Source organism: Budorcas taxicolor, chromosome 14, assembly GCF_023091745.1.
Source record: "Budorcas taxicolor isolate Tak-1 chromosome 14, Takin1.1, whole genome shotgun sequence".
Taxonomy (NCBI): domain Eukaryota; kingdom Metazoa; phylum Chordata; class Mammalia; order Artiodactyla; family Bovidae; genus Budorcas; species Budorcas taxicolor.
In genome coordinates this window covers 39,648,504-39,671,530 of record NC_068923.1, presented here as the reverse complement: position 1 = coordinate 39,671,530, position 23,027 = coordinate 39,648,504, and the positions used below count along the sequence as shown (strand labels likewise).

The window sequence follows — 23,027 nt, the reverse complement described above, 5'->3', positions numbered from 1 at the left end:
CCAAATACAGGGCCAAGTTTATGTAGAAAAGAGGGAGGAGGAACAAGGACCTGCTTCGCCTGAAGGGACTCTCATTTCTTCGGAGAAATGAAGATGCTGAGGATGGAACGTCAGACTTTCTGCAGGTGACACCCACGACTGAAGGCCTACTCTATGTCCATGATCTTGTCCATCACGACAGCCCTTCACTGGCACTTCCTCGCACTCAGGGCTGTCTCATGAGACGGAGACTAACCCTGTACCGCTGCTGCTGCGCATAAAGACGTGTGCACCATGACTCTGCATCTGACCCTTGGTCTGCAGACCCAGCTGAGATGCAGCCACCTGCCTGTCCCACCACACAGGACGCCCTGAACCACCTTGGGGTGATGACTGCATGCGGCTTCACTTTCCATCAGATTATTTTCCAGCCCAAAAAGACATCATCCACCAACCTCACTCAGCTCACAAGTCACATGAACACACTGTTCCAAACTGAGGCCAGCCCCCTGCTTTTGGAAGGTCCTCGCCACCCTCCCCGCCCCCAGGCCCCAGATTCTGTCGGTGTGCCCAGGCACTAGCTCCCTCAGGAACCAAGCCTGCAGAGTTCAAGGCACTGTCCCAGGGCCACGTGAGAACCAGGTTCTGAGTTCAGAACCCACACCCCCACCTGTAAGGTAACACTGCCTCCAACGGTCACCGGCAGCAGAGCTGGTGGCGGCTGCACCTCCCGTGTGTAGACCCCTTCCATTGGGTTAAGCAGGACCTCATCACTAACCCCGGAGCCGACCACGTGTTTAAGTCTCCATAACTATTTCACCATTCAACATGGTGTAATCTCATTGTGTGACGTCATGCACTGCGGTCCCCTCATTCCGTGGTCCTTATTCCTTTGGGTTTCCGCTGGTCTTCATCCAGGTTGGGTTGAGACACACATGATCTGTGGTTTCCATCAGGTCAATGTGCTGTGTCAGCCAAGCATCAAAGGACAAGGCCCAGGTACCTCCTACAGCACAGGCAGCGGTGCTGTCATTGCTGTGACATGGTAAGTTTCTAGAAACGTCCTAGACACAGTCTGTGAAGGCGAAAGCTGCCAGTATGGTTGGAAAGAGCCTAAGGCCAGCAATCACCAAATATCGATTCAGTCTTTAGTTTTACTCCTAATGACACAGTTACAGCATGTGGGATCTAGTTCCCTGACCAGGGATCAAAACCCGGCCCGCAGCACTGGGAGCACAGAGCCGTAGCCACTGGACCACCAGGGAAGTCCCCCGAATGATATTTTGTAACTTGGATGTTTGGAATCTAAAATAATTCCAGGGCTTCCCTGGTGTCTCAATGGTAAAGAATACGCCGGCCATCACGGGAGACACAGGTTCGGCCCTCATCTGCGAAGACCCCACATGCCTTGGAACAACTGAGCCCCTGCACCGCGACTGCTGAGCCTGTGCTCTAGAGCCCAGGAGGCGCAAATACTGTGCCCATGCGCTGCAACGAGAAGCCGCACGCCCGAGGGCCTGTGCTCCACAACGAGAGAAACCACTGCAATGAGAAGCCCATGCACTGCCACTAGAGAGGAGCCCCCGCTCACCACAACTAGAGAAAAGCCTGCAGCAGCGAACACCCAGCACAGAAGATAAATGAACAAAATTACAATAAAATAATTCCACAAAAACAAGCTCTGACTGTGAAACAATAACAACAATAAACGATGGGGGGTGGGGGAGAAGAACCCAGGTCAACTAACACATGATGCCCTAAGAGCAGAAAGCGAAGGACGGCCGTAGAAGATGGTGGTGCCTTACAGCCCTGCCCTAGCTCCTGCTCTGGTTTTCTGTGCCCCCACCCCTACCCCAGGGCTCTCAGGAAGGAAGCAGGGAAGCTGGGACATACTTCACAGCCATGAGGGAGACGCAAGGCCGGCTGCAGCTGAACAGGTTATCCTAGTTTTTTGTTTTTTTTAAAAAAAAGGTAACATGAAATAAAACAGATCTCTCACACACCCCTGACTCTCCCTCTGGGTGACCAGCAACAACCCAGTTAAAATATCAACATTTGGCAAGTCTGAAATCACCTCAGTCCTTCTTGGTCATCAGTCTTTGGTGACATTAAAGTAATTGTTCATATCACCCAAGAGAGAAGAATCTATGGTGTAAGACAGAGAGAGCCCTGTCCTGCTGCCCCCTTCGTTATAACCCAAGTCCACACTGCCTTGTTAAAACCACTCCTTATTCAACCACAAGACACGGGGGAAATCCATAAAACCCCGACCGAGGTATCAGAAGAAAATGCTCTACAGGTAGTTGCCACAATCGTACTCTCAGCGTTTCCTTCATAACTAGATGCTCTCAAGACTTCTACTGCTGGCTGCAGCGCCCAGAAGGGCGTTATCTCTCACCTTCATCTGAAACCTCTACAGTCATACTAATAGACACCGAGGCTCTTAAATCTTTACACCTCTCACTTTCACATTCTCTTTCCTAAGAAGCAAAGCAAGCCGTGACAGTGTAAATAACTGCTGGTCTTAATCAGTGGCTGGTACTGAAGCAGGGGCTATTCTAACCCATCTCATCAATGAGGAAACTGAGGCTGGGGGTTAAGCAACTTTCCCAAGGTTCCAAAGGTAGTTAAACCCAGGCTGTCTGACTCCAGAGCTTTGACCTTTCCACCATGCTGCTTATCTGACCTCCAATTAGGCATTTAAAGAACCTGTACAGTGTGATAATTCCATTGGAGATTTTTGTTTCTTATGACTGGTGGAGAGCAAATCTCTGACTTTGTCATACTGGGTCCCCTTTGGGGTCTACATTCATTCTCTTCATTCTACCTTCACACCACCTGATGCAAAATCCTCTCAAATTATCCTAGATACAAAAAAAGAAGAAAGACAGAGGGCCTCTCCTTGCTTTGTATCGCTGAATAATTAGATTTTTAAACTCGTAAGCAAAATCCATTCATTCTGCATTTACAGCACGTGGGCACTAACCCAGCACTAAACTCGGAATCTATACCCAAATACTTGATTGTTTGTCAAGTCAGGCTTTTAGTGGTTAAGCAGCACGTTTCTTGTTTTACTGGGAGTTTTAATAGATTTTGGCATCACCCTTGTGGAATAGCCTTGGTGACTCTGTTTTATGGTACCCAATGTGTTGACAGCAGTCTGGCAGATTAACACTATAAAAAGTGGCCCACTGTCTGCTTACATTAGGTCCGGTAGCCAAGCAGGTTCATGTTGAAATGCCTGATTCATGAGCCCATCTAGGCTGCGCCGTACATGCCATTCACAACGAGCACAGCAAGGTGTGCAGAGGATGGCTCCAGGTGTGATTAAAGTGACAGGCGGCTATGAATTCTTTCTGCTAAAGATTAGAGGCTTTACTTCCCACTCCTGATGCATTCAGGTGACTTTCCTTTTTGTTCAGTAAACAAAATTGAAAGGTATGAGTGACTGCAAAGTGGAGGTGTCCTCATTTTTCACTCAATACTATATTTCACTGATTCTAACTCCTACTTCTATTTCACTTTCCCATAGGTCAGAAATAGGACCTGTCTTACAACTGGTACCATCTTAGTGTGATGAAACACAATAATACAATGTGGTTGTATGTATTTCGGATTCTATCGTTTAAGTTTTACCATCAACCCGTTTATTCATAATTAAGTTAGGAGACGGTGTTAAAAATCTGTTTTTCCTTTTCTTATTCTCTTCTGTTTGCCATAGAAGATATAATAAAGAATGTTTGAGATAAATGAAAGGTAACATAACTTCAAGGAGACGAAAGCTTTGAAGCTATTTTATTATAAGTGCAAACCTGTGGCCCTCCTTCGAAGAAAATAGAGCCTGAAGGCTTCTCCTGGTTGCATGCAACCTCAATGTGCTTCTTTTGTGAGAAAGACACAGTTCCAAGGTAGAAGGGTTCCAGATGCTTAAGACTTCCCACCTGCACACATCGACTCACTCCAAGACACAGCAAGTCTTTTAACTCAAGCTCAAACACTTTCAGGAGGTTGGTTTCTCCTCCACCTCCCCAATATCAAAATCATGCTCACATATTTAAACAATTAGGTGAGGTGTACAGAAGCTAGCACTGTAATCCAAATGCTGAAGGCACAGTAAACACTAACCAAATTCAGATCTCATCTACAGGAGTTTTTTCAAAGATGATTCTTGTTTTCCCGGATTTCAGAAAACTTAAAAAAAAAAAAAAAAGAGGCAGGGGTCTCTTAAATTCAACTTACTACAGAACAAAATTTCTTTGAGATAGAAAAAAATAATCCAAATACTACTCAGTGACCTAGAAAACAAGGGGAAAGAGGCAAATTGGGGAGTAATCATTTCAGAAAAATAAGTAGTTGAAATTACTTTATAAAGATTTTCTTGTCTATATCAGAAAACACTAAAAACTGTCGGGCTTCCTTGTTCCCCCTCAGAAGCAAGAGATGCTCCTCGGGATGGTGACGGTTGTTTTTCTTGATTATGCAAAGTGCCTTTCAGTATAAAATTAAGAAAATATTTAAGACTGTAAATCTGAATGTAAAGATGAATCAAAATACATTTAAAATAAAATTTTAAATACAAATTAAAATAAACACAACCTCAGTTGACGTTTGTGGAGAGCAAATGATGCAATAAGCACCATGTGAGGTAGTTCAGATATCACTGCATGAATAAAAGCAGGCCTAGGAGCTGAGCACTGCCGCCACCCCTCCCAGCCTCAGCTGAAGGAACTGAGGTTCAGGTAAGTTTAAACCTCGCCTGTGGTCACTGAGCTACGAAGTCACCTATTCAAGTTCATACAGCCAGCAAATGGCCAGGCAAGGATTCAAACCTGACCTGTGTAACTCTGCAATCGGAGCTTTTAACTAAGTGAAACTGTCCATCCCTGAAACTACTCATTTTTTAAAACTGATGTATTTTCTCTAGTTTTTTTTTTCCCCCCCTAGGCTTGTGGTAATAATCTGCATCAAGTTAGAGCCAGATTTAATATATTATTTTGTGCTCTACTCTTTGAGGCTTTACGGTTTTCAAAAACACAATCTGTAACACCTGCATCACACTTGAGCTTATGAACACAGCGCAAATCTAACCATTCCTGACTTCTCACTGTCAGAACAACATGCTGTGACCTCTTACTTATCATAGCTGATTGGACTGCAGACCTTTCCTTCGGATGGATGACTGATAAGACTGGCATGGCTGTTCAGGAAGGTCTAGAAACATGGGATCTCCAGCTACTTTCCAAAATGTTTGCACTCACCGAACCCCAGACAGCAGTGAGCCTGCAAGCCTCACCACATTCCGTCAATACCAAGAATACTTTTTAAATCCTTGCTAATTTGATAAGGAGGGAAAGTTATCTCATTTTAATTTGCATTCTTATTACTCCATAACTGGGAAAATTTTCATGTTTTTGGCAGTTACATTTTCTATGAATTACCTGCTACATCCTTTACTGCTTTTCTATGGGCTAGAGCTGTTTCTCTACTGTATTTGCTGATGTGTCTTTTCAATACATCCACACGCACCCATCAGAGCAGGTGAAGCACACATGGTGAGGCAGGTCTTCCAAATGTCGGAACACACACTCAGAAGAAAGCATGACCCCAGTGAACAGATCACCATCTGTGTGTAATAACTGGGTAGACGTTTACAAACTCCCTAACTACCAATGTGCCATTTTGATTCTGAAAGAGCAATATGAACAATCCTACAGAACTCTTTCACATTATGCTGTGCCCAAGTAGTAAGGACATTTAAAGAAATAAAGTCAAACTACATGTGAAAACAGTTCCAAAATCATTTTCATAAGACACTAACTTTAATTAAAATATCCGGGGAGGGGGGTTACTATTTTGATATTTTTTTGGCTTGCTGGTTGCACAACTTCATGAGCGATGTAGCTTTATTTTTGGAAGCTTTCTAAAGTGATCTTTTTATCTTTTCATACATCTCACCCTCCTCAAATGTTTCCTATTTTTGGATCTAATCTAAGTTCGAAACATCAAACCTTGATTCTCCTGAAAAGAGGCTTCCAAGCCATTCTCAGGTGGGCGCTGGCCCCTGGCAGGACCGGTCCTCTCCTCATCACCCACCGATTTCACCGCCCCCGCACCTCTTCAATCCCCCTGCCCTGGTGGAGCTCCACTGCTGACTTTTCCCCTCCAGTCCCTCTTCAACCACCAACCCTTACACATTACCAAACTAACCATGCCATTTCCATCACTTAGTGCAAATGCATGTCACCAATTTCACCACAGCCCACCCTCAACCCTATCTGGCCATCCCCTGCCCGGCCATCCCCTGCCCTCTCCTTCCAGCCACCTCTGACCCTCCCTGAGCTTGGGAGGAGGGCAGGTGTGAGGCAGGGTGCCCCTCTCCCTGGGGGTGCAATCCCAGCCCGGCCCTGCAGCCTGCTCTGGGGGGCTGGCCTCGCTGTGTCTCTGTGGTTCTGCTCCTGTCATTTCTCAATCCTCCCAGCCTATCACAAGGCAGCACGGGTCTCATCTGCTGATGTCCTCCTCCACTACCAGACCTCCACTGAGAGCATCACACGTCCTCAGCGCCTGACCACACACGGTGCTGACCTGCTATATGTCCCAGGTGTGTGACCCGGCATCTCGGAGCCACGGTCGGCATTTTTAGATCTCCTGCAGAACTCGGCACAGCTACAATTTTCCATGAGCACCACTTCTCAAACATTAGTGTCATCCCCAAAAGTCAGCAAGAATATTAAGATTTGTGCGCTTGTAATTCTTACCGATCTTTTGAAAGGTGTTAATAAAAGAACAGCTTTTACCAGACACATCCAGGTTTCCAAAACCCAAGAAGACTTCACAGTCAACCTCACACAGAAATCACCGTTTACCCTATAGAGGTGGAAACTGGAAACACCGCTGAATATTCCCTGCCCTTACTGGCCATGTCTCTGCATTCACTGAAGTCCTTCCTACAGCCAGCTTGGGGAAGGCCTGTATGGAAAGTTCACTCTGTCGTGAACTTGGAGGCCCATTTCTGAAAGCCCCCAGTCCCTAAGGCCATGATCAAGCACAACTGACTCCCCACAAAAGGATTTCAGTTGCCAGTTTAATAATTTTCCCTGAACACAAGATTATATCTTATGGATATTCCTGGGCTAACCTAAAGATCATGAGACAGACCAAAGGGCATCTTAAGTACCTAATCAGAACACAGCAACCAGGGAAAAGGCCCTCCAACTAGACAGCAGGGACATGGGAATGGGGTCTGAGGAGGAATTCTCACCTCCTCTTCCCACTCACGTTCTGAACCTGCTGGGGGACAACCAGGTACAGCTGGAACCACTTGTCACTGGGGAGGGGGCAGGGGGGACAGGCACAGGGAAACCTCACCCCCCCCCCCCACACCAATAGTCTTGACTTTAAACCCATCAGCCCCACTGCACTCGAAGGTGATGAGCAGGACCCCTCTGCGGGAGCCTGGGAGCTTCCAGGCCCGCAGTCAGGGCGCCAGCTGCCCCAGGAATGAATGAAGGAGAACGCTGGGAGCAGAGAGGGCAAGCAGCAGTCTCTTCCAGTGCAGACGATGAGGACAAGGACGGCCAGGGCTCAGCAGGCCTGGCGCTGTGTGCTAACGGGCAGGTGAGTGTCGTGAGGATGTAATGCGGTCAAAGAAACCAGGACCCAAGGGATGTGGAGCCCTCTGAACTCGGAGGAGCCCGGAGAGGTTGAGAGGTGGCTGGGATGCGAGGTGGCACGGAGCACAATGTGGGGCTGAGAGGCCAGGGCTTCATGCAGGAAGGAGGAGGTGCTGGGAAGACTTCGGGTTCAGACAGGTTGGGAAGATGAAGAACAGAAGCTTGGGGGAAGATACTGGGAATAAAAATAAAGTTTTAGGAGCTAATCACCTGGAAACAGGATCTGGAGCTGTGGGTCTGAGCTGGAGCCGAGATGGGCGCTTTCAGAAGGACACTGGCTGCATTCAGGGAGCAGCAGGAGGGGTGAGGAGCCGAGGGAAGCCCAGGACCCTGACGGAGCCTCCCAGCCCAGGTCCAGGGAGATGGTGGGGCAAGAGGATGGGGCAGGCGCTGAGGAAGAAATCGGAAAGGAAGGGAGGAGGAGGGCTGAGAAAAGAGCCAGGAGCCGCTTCCCATCACCTCCCATAGGAGTACCGGGGTCCCACGGAGATGGACGCTGCCAAGTCCAGCTGCCGGACGACATGCCACCAGACTCACCATTCACGACTGAGCTGCCCTTGGAAATAACACCGCCTTGGAACGGGCTGCCCCCAAACAGTAATAATCCACTCACTTTTTTTTATATACTTTTTTAATTTAATTTTTTTTTGGCCACACCACATGCAGGATCTTAGTTTCCCAGCCAGGGATCAAACTCAACCCTCTCTGCATTGGAAGGGCAGAGTCATAACCACTGGACTGCTGGTGAAGTCCCCTAAATCCACCCGCTAATCATGTAAGCTGCAACTACACATAAAATAAGTTTTTAATTATTCTGTGGCAGAATGAAAATACAATTTAATGAGTAAACACATGTTGTTCTCCATCCCTTTTACTGCCTTTAAGGTAGACTATGCTCCCAAGCTCAACCATGTGTCCATCTTTGCCCTTTATATAGCTGGAATCCCGAATAGCAGCTACATTTCATTCACTCACATGTAAACGAATAACATTACCTGCAAAGCTCCAAAAAATACTGTAAAAACATATGCTACCATTTTTCTGAACTGTTCTGTATTTCCATGGTACATTCACTGTATAACTAACATACTGGTCTAAACGTGAGGCCTTTTAGAGTATATCAAAAGCACCGAGATAAAAATTCAGATTCTAGATGGCCCACAGAGATTTTAATCCAGGAATAAAACCAATGTAGGGTTGAAGAATCTGCATTTTGCTGTTGTTAATTGTTGTTGCTGTAACACGCCACAAGGCTTGTGGAATCTTAGTTCCCTGACCAGGGATCAAACCTGAGACCTGGCAGTGAAAGTGACGAGTGCTCATCACTGGACTCCCAGAATCTGCATCTTTAACAAGCAGCACAGGTGACTGTGGGGCTTTCCAGGTGGCTCAGTGGTAAAGGGTCCACCTGCCAATGCAGGAAATGTGGGTTTGATCCCTGGGTGGGGAAGTAAATGGCAGCCCACTCCAGTATTCTTGCCTGGAAAATCCCATGGACAGAGGAGCCTGGTGGGCTACAGTCCACGGAGTCACAAAGAGTCGGACACGACTGAGTGAGTAATTAAGCACATACCACCAGGTGACTGTGTTCATTCTAAGGCCCAATAAATATCTACTGTGCCCGTCACTTTCTACCAGATGAACTTTTGAAATAATTATATAAGAGCCTCAAGATCACGTGAACAGACCCATTCTACAGGTCACTTGGAGAAAACAGATGAAAAAGTAACCTCAGTCCCACTCATCATCTCCTCTTCCTTAAAGACCAATGGATATATTATTTCTGCAAAACCACCTTGTCCCTGTGAATCCTGGCAGGTAGAAGGGAGGGGAGGACGTTGCTGAGGAGGTGCGAGACAGAGCGCTCCCTCCTCCCCAAAATCCACCACATACTTCGTTAGCTTTTCTGCCTGGGAACGAGGGACCTGAGTCTTCTATGCACCTGTCTCAAAAAGGTAAGGAGAGGAAAAGTGGGGGTTCCTTTCACACAACAGAATATTGGAAGAGTTAAGAGACACACAAGAAAACCTCATAATGATATGAGTGAATGCTGTAATGCTTTGAATAAACAGACCCATTTTCTCACCCCTAGCCTGGAGCTGGTAGGTGACACAAATCAGATTACGTTCCAAATTCAACAGCTGGCTCAAGCCGTCTTGTTTAGAGAAGGCACAGGTAGTCGAGTCACTTTCAGGTTTGCCCAGTGAGGATATTCTTCTTCTTAATGTTATTATTACGGTGGTAGTGATCCGTAAAGGATAACACCAGTGATGTGGGCATTTCTCCAAGTTCTGAAAAGCCTGAGCTACATACAGTCAGAGACGGACCATCGGTCCCCGATGTCACCACACCATCAGCAAAAGCCAGGCTTCTGTGCGGACCTTCAGGCAGTACATCTCCTTCCGTTCATACGGAGACAAACACCAGATTTCTCAGCTAGTCTATGGTGACAATGACTGCCTGCTAGCAACCCAGGCACAGCTGTGTCACCACCCACAGGGTAAACCATGTGGGAAATTACCTGACTGCGTCACAGCAGTGCATCCCTACTAAGCCTCTGGCGGACATGAGACAGTTCTCCTTTCCTGCCAGACCTCGGCAGCTAAACAGAATGGCTCTCACGGGCCCACAGTAGCCACGAAGTTCCTTATGAGCTTGAAATTTTGCTTCCAATACCAACCTGGATTTTGTTTGTCTTCTAATGAGAGGGGGAAATGGAAACCTTAAAATGCTAATTCTGGTGATAAACCTAGCTCTATGAAACAAAACACACACACACACACACACACACAAACAAAAACGGAATTTTTAAGTGCACCAAAAATAGCAAAACTTCCAAGTTTTAACGGGAGGTTCGTGGTAAAGAACCCGCCTGCCAGTGCAGGAGACATAAGAGATGAGGGTGCAATCCCTGGGTCAGAAAGATTCCCTAGACGAGGGCATGGTAACCCACTTCACTATCCTTGCCTGAAGAATCCCATGGTCAGAGGAGCCTGGTGGGCTACAGTCTACAGGGTGGCAAAGAATCAGAAATGACTGAAGCAACCTGGCATGTGTGCACACATGTGTGTCTCTTTGTGACCAGATGGACCATGTGGACCACCAGGCTCCTCTGTCCATGAAGTTTCCCAGGCACGAATAGTGGAGTGAGTTGCCATTTCTTCTTCCAGCAGATCTTCCCAACACAGAGATGGAACCTGTGTTTCTAAAACCTCCCGCATTGGCAAGTGGGTTCTCTACCACTGCGCCACCTGGGAAGTCCATGTGAATGAATATATCTTGGATAAACACTGGAAAGAAACAGCCAGTTCTGTAGCAAGCTGAATACTCTGTGGTTGGTCACGTTTTGGACTGATAAACAAAAACAGGGTGGAATACTAGTGAGTCTCACAATGAGTGTCTTTTAGGTGGAAAGTGTTCGCAATTGATAAGATATGACGTGTAAGGAGGAAAAGATGCGCCCCTGACTATAAGCCATTCATGCGCAGCTCTGGGCCTCTTAGTGTGGCTCGGGGAGCCAGGCCTTGAAAGCACAGGTGTGCACGTCTTGATAGACGCTGGTCCAGCCCTTCTCAGGCCGAGGTCATTCCAATGTGACCAGCCATCCCAAGCACTTTCTGCAGAGAGGTTCACACTACAGGCTCTTAAACGAACCTGTCCTGATTTGAGTCCCAACTGCACCATGTATTAAACAATCTTGATTAATCCTGCTTGCATCATTGGGAACAACAGTTCAGGTAAGTACACAGGTTATTAGCAAAATGCAAACTCACATGAACCCCACGCTCCATATATGGTAGCTATGGAGGTCAAGCTCTTAAAAGTCCATGAACCAAGAAGCTTCTACAAGTTTCCAACCCTGTAGTAGAGCCAAAGACTACGGGAAACTCCTACGGGCCCCTGTCTGCCAGCTCCTTCCACTCCACCCCACCTCACCTTCCCTTAAGAGGCACTTCTAAGTGACAATAAAATGGAATACAGTAAAACGGAAGCTATCAATGCACCACCTCGCCCACCGTCGTGCCAGTCCTGACAGAGTGGGATACCAGGGAAGCCGCCCCCAGAGCCTCATGTTTCCAGAGGCATGGAACCTTCTCATTTTCTGTTAACAGCGGCTACTCTTGTCCTAGACCCCACCCCGAATCTACTCTCAGTTTAGATCCTTTCTTGTCTCCTTCTTAAGCAACAGACGGAATCTGGGGCAGGGGAGGGTTAACTCCAACGTTCAACTCAAGGATCTAGAGTTACAGATTCTGAGAACAGCCTGTGCCTCTCTGGTCTACGCTGGGAGGCTCGTCCACGCCAGAGCTGATAGAATATGCCCACCGCTGGTGACATCCCCACTGTCTCTGGAGAACTGCAGGTTTGGGGAAAAGAAGAAATGACTGGTTCTCTGGCGAGACAGCCAAGGCTCAGCCAGCAGAAGGAATCCCCAGGGCCAGGAAGAGATTGCTCCCTCAAAGGTAGCATCGTTAGCATCTGGGATATCCAAGTTCCCTCTGTGTAGGGGAACAACAACTAGTTCTGTACCTGGACACAGACACACACCTGTGAAGTCTGATGTCGACTCCTGAGGCAAACCATGCAGCTGGACTCCACAGTGGGCTTCTCATGACTCAGGATTATGGGGACTTTTTAAGTAAAAATAAAACCAAGGCACATGGTTTGATAAATTCAATGACCAAGAGTCAGCTAATGCTACTAGTAACTCCTCAATAAATATGCCATAAGCTATACTTAGTGCCTGAAGCTGAAGCATCTCATGCCACCTTCCGCCCTAACCCTAGCTGGTGGAGAGTATTATTATTCCCAGTTTCATGACTCACTGAGCTGATCCGTCGGATGCCACAACTCAAGTTCTCAGCCACCACAGAATAAAACTTGCTGGAGAACAACTCCTCTCAGTGTCTTCACGGGACAGGAAGGGTACGATGCTGAAAGGCATGGGACCCGGTCATCTTGGGAGTCAAGACATCCCAAGATATTAATATACGGTGTCGCCCCTGCCCCCTCTCCCCCCGCCCCAAGTACAGCAGGCACAAAAAGAGCACGTGTGACCGGAAAAGCCTGGGCCGACAGGAGACACAGGATTACAGGGCATTGCCGGCATTTCTAATGCACTTCTCCCTATTAAGGCAGCAGTGGTACGAGACTGGTGATGGACCACGAAGACAGACTCTGGAGACTGGTGAACTTCAAAATCCTCCTCCAGGGACTTCCCTGGAGGTCCAGTGGCTACGTCTCCAGGCTCCCAAAACAGGGATCCTGGGTTCGACCCCTGGACAGGGAACTAGATCCCACATGCCGCAACTGAGAGTTTGCAAGCTGTAACTAAAGGTCCCGCGTGCGGCAATGAGGTTCAAAGATCCATGCACCGCAACGAAGACCCAGCAAGGCCAAATAAATAAAAATAAATATTATTTTTAAAAAAAAAATCCTCCTCCAGCATGCACTGCAGTTATGTGTGGTCCTGGGCAATTTAACCCCTCAGTCCAAGCCTCTGAATCTGTAAAATGGGGGTAAACATTCTATTTCCTCGAGCAGTGATCCCCAGCCTTTTTGGCACCAAGGACTGGTTCCACAGAGAATAGTTTTTCCACGGACCTTGGGCGGAGAGTGGGGGTGATGGCTCAGCAGTAATGCGGGTGATGGGAAGTAACATATGAAGCTTTGCTGGCTGGCCCACTATTCATTTCCCGCTATGTGGCCCGGATCCTAACAAGCCAAGGACCAGAGGCGTTGGGGACCCCTGTCCTAGAGTTGTTCTAACAAGTGACCAAAACACTTAGCAAATGCCTATCTGACTGTATGTGTGTGCACACACACACATACATGTTCAGTCGGGTCCAACTCTGTGACCCCATGGACTATAGCCCACCAGGCTTCTCCGTCTATGGGATTTCCCAGGCAAAAATACTGAGTGGGTTGCCACTTGCTCCTCCAGGGGATCTTCTTGATCCAGGAATCGAATTCATGTCTCCTGCATTGGCAGGAGGATTCTTTACCACTGCACCACCGGGGAAGCCCTACATGATTGGAAATGCTCAAAAATCAACTGCTAGTTAGTTGTTATGGTGATTAATGATATCTTTAATGCTGTTGGGTTATTTCTGCACTATTTCAGTTGATCACACAGCTAACAGAGAAAATAGACAGTTTCCTAATTTAATCAAAATTTTTACATTCTCCAGATGAGTCTGCATGATTTTTCTGACAAGATCAATACACCAGCAATTGGCCAAAGCAAAATCCCAAGCACAAACAAGGTCAAGTATACAAGAACATAAAACACAGTGAGAGAGATGTTTAAAAAGGAAAAGTTCACCTTGAAGATCCAGGCTTAACAGTTACAATCCATTATTAGTCCTATCCATAAATAAAGTAATTTCTAGACCCACACACTTTAAAATACATCACAACTAAGGCATATGCTGATTGCACACCTGTGTTCCAATTGATTTTATTCTTCACCTAGTGCCAGGACAGGCCTGGCTTGGAAAATAAGGCAGGCTTGTAATTCTATAAGAAGCTTCTTGCTACTTGCTGGCTTAGAATCATGGTAGAGAGGATCATTCTTTTTACGTGTGTTAAAATAATATGTACTTTTGCTAATTATGTTTTAAATATCAAGAGGACCAACTCTGAAGTGTTTATGGCTTCTTTCAGAAGGACAAAAAGAGAACAAAGTGGACTCTTTAATCATTTAAAGCAGTCACTAACTTGCCAAAGAACGAGGGGAAAATTAATTACTGAGGAACCATGTACCCTTTTATCAGATGAACCACAAATACGGTGTAGAGATCTCTGATGTGTGAGTGGAGGATCCTGGGGAGAGTCCCTGACATGTCAGAACTGCACACGTTATCTGCCTGTCTTTCCCTGCACAAAGGCTTGGTGTGGCAGCCCAGGCCCCGTGCACAGTGGCTGCGGCTCTCTGCCCGCCCCATGCTGAGGACAGACAGGCTAAAGCTGGGGTGGGGGTTGGGAGTGGGGATAACATCCCCTTTATTCTTCAACTGAAGGCCACATGGCACAACCCTACATTCAATGTCATGTATGCACCTCTAGAAAGGCCAACGGTTTCTTAAACCAATATACTGTTGATGGGAACAAGCCAGGCAATGTATTTTTAAAGGTTTTTTGAAATGTCTGAAACTAACCAGGGAAAGAACTAGGGTCAGAAATGAAAACTACTGTAGGGTCGCCAGCCAAGTCCACCTGAAGTCAGCACACCCAGCATTTCTATATTATTTCACCACATGGGAACATTACTGCCCCTCAAGTTTAAACGTATCCAAACAATCCCTAAAGACTGCTAGAGGAGAGAGCAAAACCTGCAGATGGAGCAGCCCCTACAGCCTAGGCAAGCCCCTGAAAATCCTGCAAAGGACAATCATGCCAACCCCGGAGGAGGCGGGGTGGGCCCTAGTGAAGCTGGGATGGAGTCACAATGGTACCAAACGGCTTGTGAGGACCGGCGTCAGGCAGAGCATCTTTGAAATGAACCCCAACCAAAGGCAACAAGGCCCAGGAAGGACCCCTCTCTACACCAAGAACAAAGCTGGACCTGTAACAAAAATAAACGGGTGACACTGGACTTGCAGGAGACCTGGGTTCGATCCCTGGGTCAGGAAGATCCCCTGGAGAAGGGAATGGCAATCCACTCCAGTATTCTTGCCTGGAGAATCCCAGAGACAGAGAAGCCTGGTGGGCTACAGTCCATGGGGTCACAAAAGAGTCAGACACAACTTAAGAGACTAAACAATAATATCACTACTCTATAAACTGCTGCGCACACACACATAAAATACAAACACTTCCCTCAAACAAACAAAAAAAACTGTTTCAAGATAAATGTTCAGGCTTTTCATACTTTTTCTCAGAAACTTCAAAACATGTCTGGATTTATTCATTAGTACCTCTTTCCTGGTGGCTCAGACGGTGAAGAATCTGCCTGTAATGCAGGAGGCCCAGTTTCAATCCCTGGGTGGGAAGGAAGATTCCCCTGGAGAAGAAAATGGCCTTCTCATTTGCTACCAATCATGCTAGTTTGAGCAAACTCCAGGAGACGGTGAAGAACAGAGAAGCCCGACAAGCTGCAGTCCATAGGATCGCAAAGACTTAGACACGACTGAGTGACTGAACAACAACTTTTTATAATAATTGATCAAAGTGACTTTTAAGATACATTAAACTAGTTCATACATACTCCTTCCTTCCCCACCCAGAGCAGGTTAAGTGTTCAGACCAAGGATGGTACTTCCCTCCACAATTATCTGAGCAATGAATGTATTCATTTCTACCACACCCATGTGTGGCTGCAACCAGCTCTAAAATTCAACCAGAGCCAACTATGAGACCCACCAGCTACTGCTGGGAGACCAAGGACCTCATGCTTAGCAACACAAAGCAGCCACTGGAATGTGGAGACAGAAGAACAAAATGTAAGAAAGTCTGCTTACTGGAGGCTTCTCGTCTCTGAACGAGCAAGCAAAGTTCTTTTCAACAAGTAACAAGCAGAGTGCCATATAGGAGGCAAGTAACAAAGTTCCCCTTCTCTGTCAGGTCTCCTGGTGGGCTCACCGTATACCTCCATCTTTGGGGGGAAGCTAGCAGGCTGTTTTGGAAAGTTTTAGAATGCCGCTAGCAATGGAAAGAAGGCTGAGACAGTGGTTTCATGGTCCATTATCGGCCACCTCAGTCACACGCTATAAGAACCCATGAACTTCCTCCTCAGACCTGGCTCCCACCAGGTGCCCCCCACCTCAGTGAGCAGCATCACCAGCCAGCCAGCCACGCCTGGAACACACCAGAAAACCTACATTCCCTGACCCCTTCCTCTCCCTGAGAACAAATCTATCTTCAAATCCAATCCAGCGAGCCTCCTGAATATTTCTGCAGCCTCTCCACTTCTCCCTCCCTACGGTCACCAGTCCAGTCCAAACCACTGCTCCTTCACCACCAGGGGGAACATCCTGAGTCTCCCTCCAGTGCCCCACCCGCCAATTCAGCCTTCAAAACACAAGCCTGCTCACGGCAAGCACTGCTCTGCATCCATCAGTGGCTCTGCTGCTCTTTTTCCCTAATCCCAAATTCCAGATCCCGTAAGCCACGCCCGAGCTGGCCTCTGCCTACCTCTTAGGCGTCATCTGGCCGCTCTCCGTAGACCTCGGACCTGCTGCCACCCTCCAGGTGAGCCCCCTTCTTCTACCACCAATTGGACGGCAGTGCTGAGGCCACTCCTAAGAGCTAACAAGTGATCTTCCCTCCTCCTGGTATCCAGCACATAGCACCTACGACACTGTGGCAGTTCTGTTTCTTTTTCACGTGGGTCTCCTCTGTCTTCTTATGTATTATATTCCTAACTCAGGTACAGCCCAGCACCTTGTGGGTAACAGGTACCCAATAAATACTTGAATCGATGAACAAGAAAACAGATGAAAAAGAAAACCGATCACAGTTCCAGCCGCCAGCCACTCGAGCCAAGCCTGGCACCTACAGCAGTACTGAGGCCGAAAGGACCACGGAAGACAGCAAGCATCTCTGATGCCACGTGGTCACAAGCAAACGGGCCAAGGGACCAGTCAGCCTCCTCCTACCCAGTAATCCTTCTTCATTACTGTTCTATGCTATTTTCATTTTTAACAAGATAGTTTTTACTTTTCGAAGTAAAAACAAGACAAAACCCTCCAAAAATACTAAGAATAACATAATCATGTTTGCAGTCACCTAACATGAGTTAAAAGGTATAGCAATCTAATTATGATAAAGAATACATGCCTCTTAAGGGAAAACAGTAATCAAATCTTAGGATAATTTTTCCGTACCTTCCTCTAGATGCGTAACCATACCTCCCCCCACCCAACACCCCAAAAAACATCCAAACCACTACACAGTAGAGACAAACACAATATTGATGATGATTTAGGAACACCTTTATTGGAGAAGGAAATGGCAACCCACTCCAGTATTCTTGCCTAGAGAATCCCAGGGATGGGGGAGCCTGGTTGGCTGCCGTCTATGGGGTCGCACAGAGTCGGACACGACTGAAGCAACTTAGCAGCAGCAGCAATAGCAGGAACACCTTTAAGAGCTATTGTAGCGTGGGTTAAAGGGTTCTTAAGCCAAAAGGTGCTTCTGAGTCAGATGTAAGTAGGAAGAGAGCTAGACCCTTCAAGAACCAGCTCTGTCATCCAGCAAGGACCAACCCAGCATCCCCTTGCAGCAGCACCCAGCTAGGCGCCAGCAAGACAACCGTGACCGAGACTGCCCAGCAGTAACCGGGTGGCCAGCCAGAGGCGGCTCCTTTAATTAATCTCTCTGGGCTTCAGTTTCTTAATCTGTAAAATGAGTAAGTTCGACTAGCTCTCCAAGGTCCTCATGCTCTAAATACCCAAAGATTCACTAATGATCACAAGATGAATTTCTACTTGACAATATCATTGTGCTTTCCTGTTTATTATTTTTATCACAGAGGTGTGGTTTAAGAATTTTTATATACTGATAGAATTTAAATGTAAAAGAATGGCAGTAGTGTTTTTAATTACTTTCCCCACTCTTAACTACCATCAAGATCAGCTATGGGCTTCTGCCATAATTGCAACCCAATCTGAGTAATACCCAAATTAAATCACTACATCTTCATTTTTTTTTTTTTGGTAGAAAAATTAAGGGGTCATTTATTCCCAATTTCTTTTATATTTTAACATCATCCATCATCTTTGAATGTCAGAGTTTAAAAAAAAAAACCTAAGAATAATAAAGTTTTCCAGAGAAAAAGGAAAATTTTATTTTCCAGACTGATAAAATCATAATGGTTTGAGAAACCTGGTAAGATACAACGCAAAATTCTCAATTTCTAGAAGGCATAAAAAGAATATCCTTTTAAAGATATACAAATGTGTCCTTGTGAATGAAAAAGGCAATTAAAGAATCACATAGGGCCAGTATGTTCCTAACATCACCCCAAATGTCCCTTCCTACCTCCAGTGAATTTAGCTATGTGATGTATCCAAGTACTAGTTTGTTTACATCTAGAAACCATCTGAATACTGGAATTAAATCATTTTATTTCAAAGCTGAAATCTTAAGGGTCATTTTTTGAAGTCAGTCATTTTTGAAATGCTCAGCCCTGACTAAGCATTTTTATTCTTGTGATGCCTTATTTATAGTAGATATGTATAAGATGGCTATGTATGGATAATAAAAGATGAATAACTATTACCTCCAAAGTTGACCTTAAAAGTTAAATGTGAGTATCCGTGTACCTTTAAAAGGCTCTCTCCTACTAGATGGTGAACTCTCTGAGGGAAAGCATTGCCTTCTATTTGTCTTTTTACACACTGAAAACTCGCTAGTGATTGCTGAATCCAAAGTAACCAAATGAATGGTGACTGTATGACAAGCCAACTTGCTTAAGCACAGGGAATAACATGCTTTCCATCAAGGTCTGAAATGCCTACTCTAACCTTGGCACTGAGATTGCTCTCACGGGTTACATGGCATGTATACCTACGCACTCTGACTATATCTCCTCATAGATGAAAATGCATTTTTTTCTTTTGACCTAACAGCTTAAAAATATACTACAGGTAATACATTATTGACTGCATCTGTATGAAGAAAAACTTGTAACATTTCTTTGATACAGTTTTATACACATACTCCCCATGGTATTCATTTTAACTCAATACTCTGGTGGAAAAGTTTTGGAAATAGTCCTGTAAGCCAAAGTGATTAACAACTAGACCAAGTACAGGAGAATCTATGAAAGTACTGTTTTAAAACCATGTTACAAGATCTGTTATTTAAAACTCAACTTATATATTCTCAACTTGGAGGAAAAGTGTTATTTTTTCCTCGAAAGAGGAAAATAATGTTTGAGTTTTTAACTATCACCATCACTTATAAATGACTTCTCTATCCTTACTTCCATCTTAAGACATAGAAATGGAAGCAATTATTTTAACTGACTCAAAAATAATTTCACTGATTAAACCAATAAAATTAGAGTTTAAAATTCATATACCAGTCCCTTTATTATTATTATTCTTTTCTTACCAAGAAACTCATTTGAATCCTGAGAAACCTAGAATTCATCAAGCTTCAATTTACTGACTTGCGCAGAGGGAGGAAAAAAAATAGAAAATATCAGCAGACTATAAATAATGAAGTCTAAAGTGCTAAAAAACAATTCTTGGGTGTTATAGTGATGAAATTCACCTGTTACAAGCCTCACAAAAATTCATTACCTCCCTTGATCTGGTTAGGAAGGGGTAAGGGAGGATGTCATAATTTCACCATTTAGTGAAACAAGAAAACTTAAGTTTCTAAAATTTGCTACAAGTCCCTTTCCACTTCCAAATTCTGTTTACTTTGTAACTTTTTTCCACAGTCCAGATTTTTCAGGAAAAAGAAACTTTTCCTGAGCAAATCTGGAAGACATAAAATGTCTCCCACTTACTAGCACCTAGAAAGGCAAACCCAGTCCTGCTCCGTGCCCCAAGCATCTAGCTTTCAGCCTCTTTATTATCATTGTCAATGAATGGGCCCCAGTCAAATGAAAGCTGCCATTTTAGGGTAAAGACTGGAGGGCTTCTGTTGTGCAACAGCAAGACAAAAACACTCCGCGACAGATGTCGCACTCCGGGGGCTGGGAGGAGGGTTCAACTTCGGAGAATCACTGCTCTGCTCCAGTTATCTCTGAAATAAGAATTACATACGATCATACATTGCTACTACCTAAATGGAATTTTAACTGGAATAAATCGAGTTCCCATGCTGCTAAGACCACAGTCACTACGATTTTTTTTATTTATTTCTTTTTTGCCATCGTCAGAATAGATCTGTGAGGAAATAAAGAGAAGTTTGTTTGGTTTTGCTTTTTTTTTTTTTTTTAACTATTTGATTATTACGTTTAGGGAGTACTCCCCCCTCCCCTTATAGGGAGAGAACTGGGGGGATGGGGGGGGAGCATACACTCCACCTCTTTGAAAGGTGCTGCCCACTGCAAAGACAGCGTGAATTACAATTCTCTGAAAATAAAAATCAGGGCCTTCACATAATCCTTTAGAAATAAATGAAAATATTTAATACAGCTGAGAAATCAAGCCCAGAGGATGGACACATTTCAAGATGAGTTCTTTAAATCGACGGCGAGGTAATACACAATGGGAAACTAGAAAGTATACTTAGCAAGTGGCGAGCTGGATAGTGTATCTAATTCTAGCAATTCAAAAGGAAACTCTCCATGTGGGTTGCCACTTTTCTTTTGTCCATTGTCTGTTCAGAAGAGGGGGGAAAAAAAAAAAACTAGTTTAAAATCGAGGCGTGAACAGTCTCTAAAAGTGACCTCCGGGAAAACCGGCCGCCCGGTAGCAGAGGCACTCCCCGCCCGGCCGCTCCCCGGGGGCGCTCACAAAGCGGGCGGCCGGTCGGGAGTTCGGGGTGCGCTCCCACGGCGCGGGGCTCCTCGAGGCGCAGCCATCCGGAGAAAGGCGGCTCGGTAATGATGGCTGCTCGGGGCCGGCGGCTCCTTCCCCGGAGCCTCCCGACCCCCCCCTCCACCCCCGCGCCCGGGATCGCCGCCCTCCCCCCTCCCCCGGGCGGCGCTCGCCCCGCGCCGACGCGGCCGCCCCGCACGGCAGCCCACCGGGTGCCCGCGCCCCTGCACCCCTGGCGAGCCCCGTCCCCGGTGCCGACCAAACAAACAACGCGTCCCCCGCCGCCCTCCTTCCTCTCCCCGCTGACCGCTTGGCCTCCAGCCACCTCGACGATTCACGCTCCGAGCCGCGGATCTCTGCGGGGGCAGAGAGCACCCGAGCCACCTCGGGGGCCACCTAGTGACTCCCCCCCCCGCGGGCGCTGACCCCAGGGAGGCTCAGGGGTGGGGGAGCCGAGTTGCCTCCGGGGGCTTAAAGTCGCTATTATGCAGCCGCCGCGCCGCCGCGGCCGCCGCCGCCGTTGGCCCGGCCAGCTCGGCAAGGTGGGGTCCCCTCCTCGCCGCGCCGCCCCGCGCCCGCCCCAGCCCCGCTCCCTTTCTTCTCTTCCTCGCGAACTTGGGGAGCCCCGGGAGCCCCCCGGCTCCGGGCTCGCAACTCCGCGCCCGCGGCCGGCACGGGCCGGGCTCGGGACGCCCCCCGCACCGCGTGTTCGCGCCGCCCCCGCCCCACGCGGCGCCCCGCGCACTTTCCCCGCCGCCGACCCACCTCGCCCGGTGGCCGTCCCCGCGCGGGCCGGCGCCGCCGCCGCCGGGAGGGACGCACTTTGTTCGCGCCGGTGCGGCCGCCGCTCCCGGCGAGCGCGGCGTGGTCGGTCCCGGGCGGGGGGCGGGGGTCGCCGCAGTCCCCGAGCCGCCGCCGCTCAGCCGCCCCGCGCCCGCGCGCCCATCGCCCACTCGCACTGGAGTTGCAGCCCAACTTTTCCTCCTTCCTTTTTCTTCCGAATGGAGCCGGCAACTCGTGCTCGGCGCCGGCGGGAGGAAACGCGCTCGCGCTCCCCCGCGCGCAGACACGCTCCCTCCTGTCCCCCGTCCCCCCCCCACGGCCGGCAGCACAACAAAAAGCCATTTACATGCGAGGAAGTGACCCTCGGCCGGACCGCGCGCCCCCGCCGCCGCCAGCCCCGAGGACGCAGGCAAAAGTTGGGGCGCCGGGCGGCGCTCGGGGCGCGGGTTCGGGCCCCGCGGCGGCGGCGCTGCGCTCCTGCGCCCGGCCCCGGCCCCCGCCCGCCCTCGCCCCTCGCCCCGCACACGCCCAACTCCTCGCTCCCAACTCCTCGCGCGGCCCCGGCCCCCGCCCGGAGCGATTTCCTGCCGCTGCCGCCCCTCCCGGAGGCGCCCGGCGAACTCTCGCGCTTACCGGAGCGGGCGGGCGGGCTCCTCCGCCGCCCGGTGCCGAGGGGGGGACAAAACGCAGAGCGGGCTCCGGAGTTGGCTCGGCGGCCGCGGCCAGGGGGCTGGATCCTCGGGCGCGGAGTTGGCCGGGGGCGAACGGGGCTCTGGCGAGTTTCAGGGTCTCCGGGTCCCCGGGCCGCCTCCTCCGCGGCGCTCCTTTGTGTAATTTCACTCGATTCAAGTTTAATCCGATAGTTCCCGAGCACGAGCGCGTCCGCACTACCGCGGCTCAACCCCCGCGCCGCCGCCGCCGCCACCGCCGCCGCCGCCGCCGCCGCCGCCGCCGCCGCCGCCGCCGCCGCCGCCGCCGCCGCCGCCGCCGCCGCGGCCCCAGCACGCCAGCGCCTGCGCGCGCCCGGCACGCCGCGCGCGCCCGAGGCCGCGGGGCCGCGCGCGCCCGCCGCCGGCTCCCTCCGCGGCGCGCCGGGTCCGCGCGCCGCCACCTGACGTCAGGCGCGCCTGGCATAATTTATGCAAGAATT

At 48.4% G+C, this 23,027-nt stretch overlaps 1 protein-coding gene across 1 annotated transcript in view; it reads right to left on the bottom strand.

Moving 5' to 3' along the window:
- CHD7 (chromodomain helicase DNA binding protein 7) overlaps positions 1–22,757 on the bottom strand; it is a 191,666-nt gene extending 168,909 nt beyond the window's left edge. The window contains exon 1 of the mRNA XM_052652070.1: positions 22,511–22,757. The gene's annotated coding sequence lies outside the window, so the exon portion shown is untranslated. The remainder of the gene's footprint in view (positions 1–22,510) is intronic.
- Positions 22,758–23,027: the final 270 nt, after the last annotated feature.